Source organism: Populus euphratica, unplaced genomic scaffold (assembly GCF_000495115.2).
Source record: "Populus euphratica unplaced genomic scaffold, PopEup_1.0 scaffold147.1, whole genome shotgun sequence".
In the NCBI taxonomy this organism is placed as follows: domain Eukaryota; kingdom Viridiplantae; phylum Streptophyta; class Magnoliopsida; order Malpighiales; family Salicaceae; genus Populus; species Populus euphratica.
Window position 1 is genome coordinate 219,332 of NW_011500032.1, and position 14,608 is coordinate 233,939.

Sequence of the window (14,608 nt, forward strand, 5' to 3'; positions counted from 1 at the left end):
AAACCAATCATGATCAATGTATTCTTTTTGCTCTCACTGAAAATCGCATTGCTATAATTATATCCCTTTCAGCCTGTCCCAGATTTGAGTATATTTCACTATTAAATTTTTTAGATTTATCGAAAGATTTTTTTTATTGTTATTTATACTTTTAGTTTGTTGATATAAATTTTACTGACAAGCTTATAAACAACAATACTTTATCAAAAAAAATCTCGTCAATAATTTATAATTTGTCGGTAATAATTTTATTAATAGATTTTTTGGCAACAAAAGCATGCCGAATTATTTTTTACTCACTTCATTGCTTTGGTATTTTCATTAATAAATATAGCATATCACCGACAAAAACCGTATGTAATTCTATCAAAAGATTTTTTGTTTGTTTGTTAGTATTCCTCTCAGTGAATTATATATATAACCATTAAATAGACTATTTATAATTTCATCAGTAAATAAACAATGACAGTGACATTTGAAGTAATTATTTTTCAACTATATAAAATATGCTGATGAGCTTAGTCCATTAGTAGCCCCATCAGTAATAATCTAAAAATATATATTTTTAAATAATCTATTAAACAGAAGTAGAAAATAATTAATATAAATTAAATTAATACAATAAACAAATATTTATTATAAATTTAAACATTTACAAGTTCAAACACAATTAATCTAGAATAAAGGTGTTGAAGGAGGAGGAGGTGGGTTTTCACTGGGATAATAGGGCCAATAAAAGAGAAAACATATATCACCCATTTATAATCTCATCTCCATTACCAACCGATGGATTTCATTCATCTCGATACTAAATCATAAATAATCAGCAACAAGATTGGTCATCCGAGCATGAGCTCAATGGTCTAAAATCACATTAAACTCCGGAGTTTAAATGCTCAAAATAAATTAAGAGCATCCAATAGTTGAAATACTGTGATTTTAGACAAGTTTGCAAGTCCTCAACCTTGGTCATAATATTAAAGAGATCGTACACCAGATTTCTATATGGTTTACTGAACGATCATATCTCTAATCACAAATTCATATTAAGAGATAGATCTATCAAAAAATTGTTCTTGTATCTCTCTTTCTACTAGATGTTATATATATCTTGGGAAACAAAAGGTCATCAAATTTAAAAAAAATAATAACTTAAGAAAAAAAAGGGTTGAAAACCAATATATCATAAAGTGTTAAACTCGACTATCCACAAGTTGTTGCATCTGTTTTAAACCATCATCACTTCATATATGCGTTTCCAAAAAAATCTTCAATAGCCTTGGCTCTCATCCAAGAACTATAACCTACAAGAGAAAATTATTGTTAGTTAAATATATTTATAAAAAACAATAAAGAAAAAATAGATGTAATTAAAAAAATCTATAAAAACAAGTAAACACCCAAACAAAATACATGTACTATAAAAATATGCAATAAAAATTAATATTTTAAAACTAAGTTCAAATAAAAAAAATAAGTAGTTTTGCTTACTTGAAGTGAGGTATCCTCAATAAAATTTAAATCAAAATATGGATATTAATATACCGAGTATTAAGATGATCAGATTTGTAGAGGAAAGTTGATTTGTGATAAAAATTGGAATGGTCGCTCATGTTATAAATTAAATATCACAGACGGATTTAACTAGTTAATTTAAATTCGTTGATAACTTTGTCTGTAAAAATAACACGTCATCATATTTTTTTTTATTGCTTCTTTTCGCACAATAATTCTCCTAGTATACATCGATAAAATATTTTTATTTATAATGATTTGTCAGTAATAATTTTACTAATAGATTTTTTGGCAACAAAAGCATGCCAAATTATTTTTTACTCACTTCATTGCTTTGGTATTTTCATTGATAAATATAGCATATCACCGATAAAAACCATATATAATTCTATCAAAAGATTTTTTTTTGTTTGTTAGTATTCCCCTCAGTGAATTATATATATAACTATCAAATAGATTATTTGTAATTTCATCAGTAAATAAACAATGACAGTGACATTTGAATTAATTATTTTTCAACTATATAAAATATGCTGATGAGCTTAGTCCATTAGTAGCCCCATCAGTAATAATCTAAAAATATATATTTTTAAATAATCTATTAAACATAAGTAGAAAATAATTAATATAAATTAAATTAATACAATAAACAAATATTTATTATAAATTTAAACATTTACAAGTTCAAACACAATTAATCTAGAATAAAGGTGTTGAAGGAGGAGGAGGTGGGTTTTCACTGGGATAATAGGGCCAATAAAAGAGAAAACATATATCACCCATTTATAATCTCATCTCCATTACCAATTGATGGATTTCGTTCTTCTCGATACTAAATCATAAATAATCAGCAACAAGATTGGTCATCCGAGCATGAGCTCAATGGTCTAAAATCACATTAAACTCCGGAGTTTAAATGCTTAAAATAAATTAAAAGCATCCAATAGTTGAAATACTGTGGTTTTAGACAAGTTTGCAAGTCTTCAACCTTGATCGTAACGTTAAAGAGATCGTACACCAGATTTCTATCTGGTTCACTGAACGATCATATCTCTGATCACAAATTCATATTAACAGATAGATCTATCAAAAAATTGTTCTTGTATCTCTCTTTCTACTAGATGTTATATATATCTTGGGAAATAAAAGGTCATCAAATTTAAAAAGAACAATAACTTAAGAAAAAAAAAGGTTGAAAACCAATATATCATAAAGTTTTAAACTCGACTATTCACAAGTTGTTGCATCTGTTTTAAACCATCATCACTTCATATATGTGTTTCCACAAAAATCTTCACTAGCCTTGGCTCTCATCCAAGAACTATAACCTACAAGAGAAAATTATTGTTAGTTAAATATATTTATAAAAAACAATAAAGAAAAAATAGATGTAATTAAAAAAATCTATAAAAACAAGTAAACACCCAAACAAAATACATATACTATAAAAATATGCAATAAAAATTAATATTTTAAAACTAAGTTCAAATAAAAAAAATAAGTAGTTTTGCTTACTTGAAGTGAGGTATCCTCAATAAAATTTAAATCAGAATATGGATACTAATATACTGAGTGTTGAGATGATCGGATTTGTAGAGGGAAGTTGATTTATGATAAAAATTAGGATGGTCACTCATGTCATAAATTAAATATTACAGATAAATTTAACCAATGAATTTAAATTTGTTGATAACTTAGTCTGTAAAAATAACACATCATTATATTTTTTATTTTTTTCATTATTTCTTTTCGCAAAATAATTCTCCTAGTATACACCGATGAAATGTTGTTATTTATATTTATTGATAGATACAACGATGACATGTTTTATTAAAAAAATTCATTGTAATCTACCAATAAATTTTTTTTATTAATATTTATATTTGTATTTGTTATTTTTTTTAATACTAGTTGACAGTATTTTTAAAATGGATCATAAAACACGTTTTGATATATATATTTTTAAGGTTGTCCTATCTAGCAGGTCGATGCAGTGAACCAAAAATATAATATAGATGGTTTATTCTTTTATTTATTTCTTTTTCTTGTGATCAGAGCATACGAGAAAACAATATATTTTTATTAATAATTATTATCTTTTGGCGGTTCATGGCATGACTTGCCTTACAAAACCAAATTACACGTGAGGAATTTTTTTTCCTCCTCCTTTGGTGCGAGGAAAGGGCATAATCAATGGGAAATAGAAAATATGGAGGTCAATGAATAATTATGGTTAAGGTTTTAATCATGATTATAATCACAATCAAAACTTAAATAAAAAAAATTGAAATAATGAATTATTGGTTATCCATTCCATTAATTACTAACTCTTTTATTATTTTTAAAGAGTCAAATTGAAAAAAATAAATCTAATTATTGGTTATAGATTTTGCATGTACAAGTTATTCTAACATGAAACAATGCTCAGTATCATGATGGACATTAAAAAAACAATGATCGTTTCCCTCATATTTTGTTTAGACAATTCTGCTTTTGCTTCGTGAGCTTCTTAGTGCCCTCTTTTGTTTCACAATTAGCGACCTTGTTTTTAGCGCTAACTAGGAAGCTTGAATTTTATCATTATTATCTTATTAAATTAAAATTAAAAACTAAATATAAAGTATTAATAAATTTGAGCAAGTTTTAAAGATATATTAAATGTTAATATATATTATTTTTAAAATTTCATCAAATAATTTAAAATTTAAAATTAAAATAAATCTTTAACAACTAATACTGAGGAAATAAAAGAAGTACAAGAATCATCAATGTCTTGATTACCTGTTTCTGTACTAATTTTTATTTTATTTTATTTTTTTATGAATGAGCCTTTCCTTTTTATATAGTATCTCTTTGTACTCGTCACACGTTCAAATTATTCAAATTATGGTGTCTGTGGTGCATGCTTTAGTGGCTCTCTCTCTCTCTCTCTATATATATATATATATATATATAAAATGTCGCGATGCATGTCCATGTTGTCTTATTTTCACAATTCCTTCAGCTTGTTCACCATGGAGAGCGCTCACATGACATGATCGATATGCATCTGACATTTTTAGCAGTGGTCAAAGTTTGCCAAACTCGATTGTCTTTATTTTTATGGATACGCTAAAATCCATAGATTCTAATTTTTACATATAAAGTTACATGGCTTTCATAGTTCAAGGTTATGTCAATTTCTTTCATTATTTATGTAGTTTCTATGCAATTAAGATCAACTCTGAAAGTGAGAGTACTAGAGCATGCATGCTCTCACACTTTTCTGTTCAGGAATGCATTAACTTATATTTTTTAAAGTTTTTTTAATGAAAAAACATCAAATTAATTTTAGTTACCTTTTCGTGATGTTGATAAGCTTATATTAAAAAAATATAAAAGATATTATCTTAATATATTTTTTATTAAAAAACAATTTACATTATATTATCAAACACATATGATCAACACTAAAACATGTTTTTATTGTTTATTTATTATACTAACAATTGTATGTTAGAAAATTGAAAAATAATTATTTTAGAACTAGTTTGTGAGTAAGTAATTTTTAATGGTGTGAAAGTGAGCGTAAAATTTATTTAAAAATTGCTTGGTTGGAGGTAAGAAGTTAAGTTATCAAGGGGGCAGGTAAAATTAAATAAAAAACAAACAATTTATATATTAGGTATAATAATTCTTATTCTCTTTAATAACTTGTACTTTCCTTTTTCTTACACCAAATAACATTATTCTATTATTATCTATATAATATCAAACCTCGTTGCCTCCTCCTACCAAACATATCTTAGAATAACCATTTATTTTGATAACTAGTTATATAAAATGAAAAAACATTTCAGAAAATCAATTCAATTTAAAAGTTTAAGTTATTAGATAAGATATCAAGATATAATTTATATTATTTTATCAAATAAATAAAAATGATAAAATTTGGTCATCAAGGCTCTAATATCATGTTAAAGAATCAATCCAATCAAATAGTTTAAACTATTAGGTGAGGTTTCAAAATATAATTTATATTATTTTCTAACAAAAATATATTTAAAATACATGTATTTTCACAAATTTGCTTTTGATAATTGGAATTTCTCATAGATTGGCAAGGAATATAAAACCCTAGAAGAACTAGGGTATCATATATTGATTTGTTATTTATATAAACAATAAATAATGTTAATATATTTGTTTAATAGTTTCTAATCAATTCCACATCAAGGCTCACATGATTAACCTTCATTGCATGCATGTTGGAGGCTACAGGTTTGAATCCACTCACAAACAATATTTTTTATCTTCAAAATCCAAATGACATGGTATTTGGATTTCAAAAAATAAAGGAAAAAAAGTGTCTGTGTGTGCCTTGCTTGCTTCAGTGGGTTAGGCACTGACCTGACCCTTATGTGTTTTTTTTCCCCTAGGTTTTTGTTTGGCACTCTCAAAAAATTCACAAAAAAAATACTTTTTATTTTTTACATGGTTTGGAAAATCATTATAAATGTTTATTGAAATTGCACTAATTTTTCTGTGAAAATTATTATGTATCTGATTCAAAAATAATAGTTCATGAGAACTCAATTTATATTTTTTTATTATTTAGATTTTTAAATATATTTTTAATATTATTTTATTATATTTATAATACTTTTAACTTTCAATCGAACATAAAATACAGACATAGTATTTTAATATGTTAAAAAAAAATTACTTTAACAATCATAAAATATTTGTTTTTTTAAACAGAAACAATGGTTCAAATAAAAACATTGTATAATTTGGAAAGATAAATAAGAGATTATTAATAAAAAATATATTTGGACTAAAAAATAATTAAAAGGCTGTTATTTTCAGGTTTAATAACTTTAATAATAATATAAAAAAATTCACATAGAAAAGTATATTTGATTCTGTAAATTTATCCGCAACGTGACAATAAAAAGTATTATATTCTGTTTCATATGCTCTTGGCCTGTTATTACAACGAATATATAATTTTATGGCGGCTCACACTCCTAGTAATCACATGCTTTTTCTGCTTTCCAAATCAAGAGCATAGATTTCCCACGTGTTCCAAATGACAATTGCCATGTTCTAAACGTGATCCACCAGGCACTCCAAGGATTCATGTCGCATTATAATGTAAAGCGGCCGGAAATGTTTTTAATCAGATTACAGTTTTAAAATTATTTGATTTTCATTGTTTAAGCATGTTTTTTATTTTATTTTAAATTATAGTAAAAAATCGAGTTTAAAAAGATTTATATTTTATAATTTTTTTAATAGCTTTTTTTTTTATAAATTACAACCATAAAAACTAAATGCTACCAAACAACTAATTTGCTGGCGGAATACATTACAAACGCTTAGTTTTCTTGAATTTAGTGTGGCTTTGAATTATTATTATTATTATTATTATTTACCGAATTCAAGCTTATGCTCTGAAGGGAGCCATATGTTTTGAAAAGTGAAATTTCATTCTTGTATTTTATATTCTTTCAATCAGACCCCTTTAAATTCATCATTGTACATAAGGTTTTATCAATTAATTAAGCCATTCTAAATAGTTTTCAATTACACTTGTTGCTCAATATCACTTACTTTATTTAATTGTTATCCTTGCAAGTCTCACACCGGCTCTAGCTCTCTCATTGTCGCCATCATTGATATATGAAGAGAACAAAACACATTTAGGTCATATTTGTTTGTCAAAAGGTGTTTTTCTAAAAGAACACTTTTTAATTTTTTTAGAACGTGCGCATACAGAACCCTTTGTCTTGAAAAAGTGTCCGAAATGCGAAGTGTGTGTGTGTGTATTTATATATTAAACAGCAACACAATTACAATATCAAAGCATGGTACAAAACAATTCCTGATTCTTGCAGATTATGTTTCGCAACAAACAAAGTTACTTTAGACTAGTTTTCCACATGATGCTGAACGACCCTTAAGCAGTTAATCGAAAACAAAGAAGTTTTGAAAACCAATTTACTTTTATTTTATGTTTTCCACATGGGTTTGGAACTGTAGTAGGTGTGTTATAATTTGAAAAAAATTATTTTATAAAAAATATTTTTAGTTGAGGTTGATTTGAAAAAAATATATATTTGGTTAAAATTATGATTGAAATTAAAATTGAACAAAAAATAATTTAATATATTTGATTAAAAAAATAATTTTCAAACTAAAGTTATGCGCGCACACACACATTGATGAGTTTTTAATTTAAATATTATAGATTTAACTACTATTATTACATTATAAAATAAATAATATTGATATCAAATATTTTTTATTATTCCATTAAACTATGTGCAATTTAATCACGTACGAAATATATCCAACAAAGACTATATTTCCCATGATTTATTAAGAGCACAACAACAAAAACTAAATTTTTTGTTGCGTTATCAAATAATTTCCTTTTAATTTTTTGAATAAAACACAATTACAAATAAAAATAAAAACTGAATTTTTTTTAACCAGGTCAGACCCGGAAAAAACATAATTGGGTTTGTGATCAAATTCTGTAAATGATACGTCATCAAGCGATCTGTTTCTAATTTATATAGTGTCATTAAATAATATTAAACATTAATTTTTTAAATAAAATATAATTTTAAAAAATAATTTTTCAATATAAATAGTTATTCATCTGACACTATTCACGTGAACAATGTCAAGTGAAATTCACCTGGGCACTATTCAAGAGAACAGTGCCCAGGTGAATTAATTAATCTGGGCATTGTTTTCTTGGAGTGATGTCACACCCAGATATCACGGCGACCTTAAAAAATCATCTCGATTGGAAAAAAAAAGTAGATATCTGGCATCTTGTTCTTTTAGGAGAAAAGGTTTTGTTCAAGGAGTCGTCACCTAGTATTATGGTCACTAGAAACCCTAACTAGTCAACAGAGATTCTATGATACGAAACTGGTTACACAAAAGGAAAGATACTATCACCACTTAAGCATCCTACCTAAAGTAGGCTACATTGCTGATTTTGTCTAAAATTACAAAAAACTTGTTCTTTTTTTTTTCCTTTTTTATTCTTCCTTTCATGTCCCTGACTCTAGCGTCAGTGAACAATTTCTACAAATATTTTCAACTCTGGCATTGGTAAATATCGCACAAAACCAAAAATACAATACTCCTCACTTTGGCGTCAGTGAATATTTTTGCAAAAATAAATTTGAAGAAGAAACTTTTTATGTCCTTTCTTCCTTATTTATCCTTTATTATTATTTGCCCTTTTTAGATGGAAGTAAAAAAAACATTACACGATATATTTGTGTTTAACAGTAATAGTCCACATATTGAGCACATTTACAAGAAATACAAACACAAAGAAAAAAAAGGTGCGAGGGGTCCACAAATAAATCAACGAAGGCCTTAAATATTTTTAGAATTTTATGTTATCGAAAAGGGGTTCGTCATTTCAAATATCAAATTAGAATGAGTATAAGAATTATGGCCAAGGCATAAAAATTATGCTTGCCAAGCACATCCCTAGCAAACACAGTAACCAATTAATTATTTTAGCAAGAAAGGAAGGAAACTTACCTATGCGTATGGCTGCTGAAGGCGAAGTTTAGAGAGATTGGGAAGAAAAAGTGTTGAGAGGAGCAATGGCTAGTATAGGGTTCGTCGCCCCCCCTTTTTTATGTTTCTCTCTTTTAGGGTTTCTGGTAATAGCCTCCTCTTGAGGTTTCTTCTTTTAGGATTTCTCTCTAATCGTCCTCCCCCCTCCTCCTTTTTTTTTTTTTTCATATACTGAGATCAATATTTATAGTGTAAGAGTCTAATCGCTTACAATAAGTAAAGTCTCAATCAAACTCATTCTCTTTTTTGAAGTTCGAATTAGAATCAAATTCGAAAGCAGACAACTATCATTATCTTGAGGATTATCTTGAACAAGGTAAGGATTATGTTGAAGAAGATAAGGATTATCTTGAAAAAAGGTAAGGATTAGCTTGAAGGTAAAGATTATGTTGAAAAAGATAGGGATTATCTTGATGGTAAAGATTATCTTGAAGAAGATAAGGATAGAATGATAGAGGCACATTGTAGTCCTTAGTTTTCATGCAAGTAGACAAATCACACTTTTTATTAAAATAAATCTCTGATATTTTAATTTTACATTTTAAACCCTGTAAAATTAAATAAAAAGCCAATGAGCCAAAATTGGGTTACAACAAGTGACACAGTGCCTAGATGAATTATATTCTCCTGGTTGTAGATGCGAGAACTCGACTGCTTCTCACTAACCGGCGTTTGAACAAAAATATATATGGGTCACATAAGAAAAGCGAGTTAAATTTTATGTTACCAGACTTGATGTTTATGTGGTGAGCTTTAAAAACAGAAGCTATCGTGTAAACAAATACCCATTAAAAATGGACTCCAAGACTAAGTATGAGTGGGGTTGTGAGTCATGATTTTTTTAAGGTATTTTTTATTAAAAATATATTTATTTTATTTTATTTATTAAAGGTATAATAGTTTTAATTTAGTCCATATATAATCATTTTGTATTTATGTTAAAAATTAAAGGTATAATAGTTTTAATTTAGTTCATATATAATCATTTTGTATTTATGTTAAAATAACAATTTAAGAATAAAGTGATCAATGAAACCCTAGCCTCTTCTTCTTTTATATTCATATTTTATTTTTTAATTTGGATTGTTTAATATGATATCAGAGTGTGATTTTATGGAACAAAACTTAATCTCAGCTTTAGTGGATCCAACTAAGTTTATGCAAGTCTAGTATTTTGTCTTGCCTTCAGTTTTAACAATTTGATATTTGCGTTTTATTTTTGTAATTTTTTAAAGTGGTCATATAATTTTGAGCAGATATTTGTTCAGTTTCTACGATATTTGTTTAATTTCTTCAATCTGATATTTTGTTTTATATTTCTTTCGCATTCTAGTTTATTTTGTTTGTTGATTATGACTACTGAAAGAGATGATTCGCTTTAATTTGTGAGTGGAAGGTTAAATAGAAAAAACTATTTGTATTGGAGTTATATAATGAGAAATTTCCTTACAGGTAAAAAGATGTGAGGATATGTTAATGAAACTTATGTGATACCTGGAAATACTGATGAGAGGTATGTTGCTTTGATAGATACATGGAAATCAAACAATGCAAAGATTATTTGTTGGATAAACAATTATTTTGAGTATTCTATATGTACGTAGTTGGCAAAAAATAAGACAACAAATGAGATTTGGGATCATCTGTAAATGTTATTCACGCAATCAAATTTTGTTAAGCAGTATCAATTAAAAAATAACATATGATCTTTTCACTAGAAGGATATGAGTATTCAAGAGTTTTATTCTATTATAACAGATCATTAGGATTAGTTGACTCTTACAAAATGGATAAAATTAAAGGTATGTGATGCCTAAATTGATCGCAGAGAGTAACAATGATTGATATAGTTTTTAATAGCACTTTGTAATGGTTTTGAAGGACTTAGAGGTTCAATTTTGCATCATTCTACATTGTCTTTTATTGATTCTGTTTCAATGAGTTATTGACTGAAGAAATACAACTTCAATCTTATTCTAAAAGGAAAATCCTTTCTACTTCAAATTCTTTTGTACTAGTAGTACCCTCTAAGTTATTCTCTAATAATCAAAATAAGCCTTACACAATAGTTGACTTTAACAAGTACAGTTTTTGAAAGTAGAAAGGTTATTTGAAGGCTTGGTATCCCAAATTGAAACAGCAAAATTAAGCTCGGAAACCTAATAACCAGTCACAATCTAATACTGATAGACCACTTTCGCGTTATAAACCACCACACCACAATACTGCAATAATAGTTTTATCAGGCTATATTATCGATTCTAATTTCCTTGTTTCTTGTTCATAAGGTTTTATTCAAATTGCTTATAACTTGGTTTTTCATAAACAAGCTAAGGCAGATTGAGATCGATTGTCATCTTCTAAACCATGACATCATTACTTTACCTTTTATTTCTTCTTCTTTGCAGATTACGAATTTTTTTACAAAGTCACATTTCATTTCCCAATTTTTTTTTCTAGTTCGCAAGCTTTGATACTTGTAGCTGCCACGTTGTGTGTTGGGAAGAGATGTTAAGAAATATATTTATTTTGTTTTATTTATTAAGGGTAAAATAATATTTTTACTTTACCCTATATATAATCTCTTTCTATTTAGGTTAAAATAATAACTTTAAAATAAAGTGATTAATGAAACCCTAGTTTTTTCCTCTTTTATATTTATATTTCTCTTTGTTTAATTTAGATTGTTTAATATATTTTACTTGAAAATATATTAAAATAATATTTTTTATTTTTAAAATTATTTTTTATATTAATACATCAAAATAATAAAAAATAAAAAATTATTTTTTAATAATAATAAATTTTGAAAATTTTAGAAAACACGGTTTCAACTGCATTTCTAAACAAATTATGAGCCCAAAACTGCAATATCAAGAGGCTTTGTTGAGCTACTCTCCAAATAGTGTTTCTCTAAATTTTGAAAAAACCATTCTTATTTTTTTTTCTTGTTTTAATATATTAATATTAAAATTATTTTTATAAAATAAAAAAATATTATTTGTATCATATAATCGCTGATGTACCGAATCCAATCCTCTCTGTCTAAGCTCTTGCTCAACGTGTCCCATCTCCTGCTGTGATTAGAGGGTAATTATTATTGTGTTAATTTTGTTTTTTTCAGTTAAATAGCTCCTTTTGTTTTTATTTTAGAATATATATATACATATATATATATATATATATATGTTTGTATGTATGTATGTATGTATATGCATGCATGCATGTATGTATAATTGTATTTTAAATATCACATTTTTTTATTTATAAAAAATTATTTATTTTACATATAAAATATTTTAATTAAATATATATATTTAAATCAATTTTATTTTCAAATATATTTGTTAAATTACAACTATTAAAACTATCAAAATTCTAAACGAAAATTACAAATCACACATTCAAAATTTTACCTCAGCGTAGGACGTTATTGAGCTCTAATAAACTAAAACATTCTTGCAGATATTTCTTTTTTCAATATTTTATTGTTCATTAAATAATAGGTCATAATCCACAAAAAGTGCCTTCCTTTTTAATAAGGAAGGATTACTGTTTGACATCAAGTGGATGTCAAATATTAATTAAATATTAGCCGGCATTCATTTTGCCTCTTCGAGGGGTTTTTATTTTTTATTTTTCCATGTTTTTCGAGGGAATTCTTGCAGATTTTCTTGCTGGAAGGGGGTGTTCAATGGCCAGTCCGTAAAAAATATCCTTCCAATTATTCTTTGTAATTTACGTTCTCTATTTTTTTCTGGATGAATAATAAAATATTTGAATTGATATTTTTTTTTAAAAAATTATTAACAAATATCATTAAAAAATACATGAAAACTATTTACACACACTAAAATACATAAAAAATGGATAAATAAAAAATAAAATATTAAACAATATTTAAAAGCACCAAGAGATGTTGTGTGTTGAATAATAATATAAATTATATTTTAAAACTTTAGTTAACAGTTTAATTTATTGGGTTGAATTGGTTTTTTGACATGATACCAAAACTTTGATAACCAAGTGATCATAAGTTTGAATTTCAATATCTTTATTTATTTGATAAAAATTAAGTACAAGATAATATATGCCTGTGATATCTTGAAATTTTATCTAACAACTTAAACTATAGAATTGAATTGATTCTTTAATATTGCACTTATTTATTAATTTATGTTGTGGACTGTAAAAAAAAAAGTAGCATGACTTGGTATAGCCAATATATATTTTGTATAAAGTCTCATTTATATTTTTTTAATATTTTTTTTCTATTTTATTTCAAAATATTTTAGATAACATGTATCTTAGGGTTTGAATCTTAAATGATTTTCATTCCATTGTATTATCTTTAAGTTATCTTGCCGTGCAAGCTAACTGCCCAGAGGTTCCCTTCATGGAATTATTTTAATGTCTCTTCTTCTTATGATTTTCTTCTTTCTTTGCCTGTGTTTCTCTTTTTCAATAGACTTGTGAAGACGAGTTATATAAAGCTTGGCCATCAAAATAATGGCAAATGTAAATGGAAGGAGACAAACGAGTAAAGATGTTCTAACACCACTATGAGCTATGAGCAGAAAACATGAAAGATGGCCGAAAAAACAAACTTGAAAATCAAAGGCAAGCTATGAGCTCTTTTCTGCAGCTAAGCTGTCGACACACAAGATAGCCTCTCTCTTTATACAGACAAATTCAATACTTCGAAGTTTAGACGTTTCTGAATTTCAAGAAATCTTTGAGTAATTATGCATCCAAAAGTAAAGAGGTTAAGTAGACTCTGCTTTCAACATATATTACCATGTTCACATGGAAGTAAAATCCTTTTTTTATATATATTTAATGTGTGTTTAATATTGTAGTGCATGATATCTTTAAAAAATATTTTTTATTTAAAAATATATCAAAATAATTTTATTTTATTTTTAATATTAATACATCAAAATCATTTAAAAACACTAAAAAAAATCAATTTAATTCTGTTTTCAAGTGAAATTAATGCACTTTAAACTGCATCTTGAAACAAAAACTACTATAATCTCTAACACTTGCTTAGGAAAAAGAGTGTGAATTATCTTTTATACTTTCTTATATATCTTATATTTTAGGAAATTTTTCATTGTGTTGATGTTAATTAAAAGTAAAGAAATTTGAAAAAACATTATTTTAATATGGTTTTTAAATAAGAAATATTAAAAAAAAAATTATATATGCATCCGAATATTAAACACGGAAAGAAAAAATCAAACCCATCTGAATTCACACGTAAATAATCTCCCCTCCTTTAACGATTCACATTGCAAAGCTAGCCAACCAGGCCAGCCTAGCCTCATCTCAAACTTGTAGCACTAACTTGCATCATGCCCAACAAACATTCAAAAGATTCAATCTTTCTTATCATTTTGGTTTGAAAGAACGTTTGCAGGTATCTTTAATTGAATTTGATCAGTGGCCCCATGGGTTGACGTTCAGATGATAGACATTTTGGTTATAAATGAAG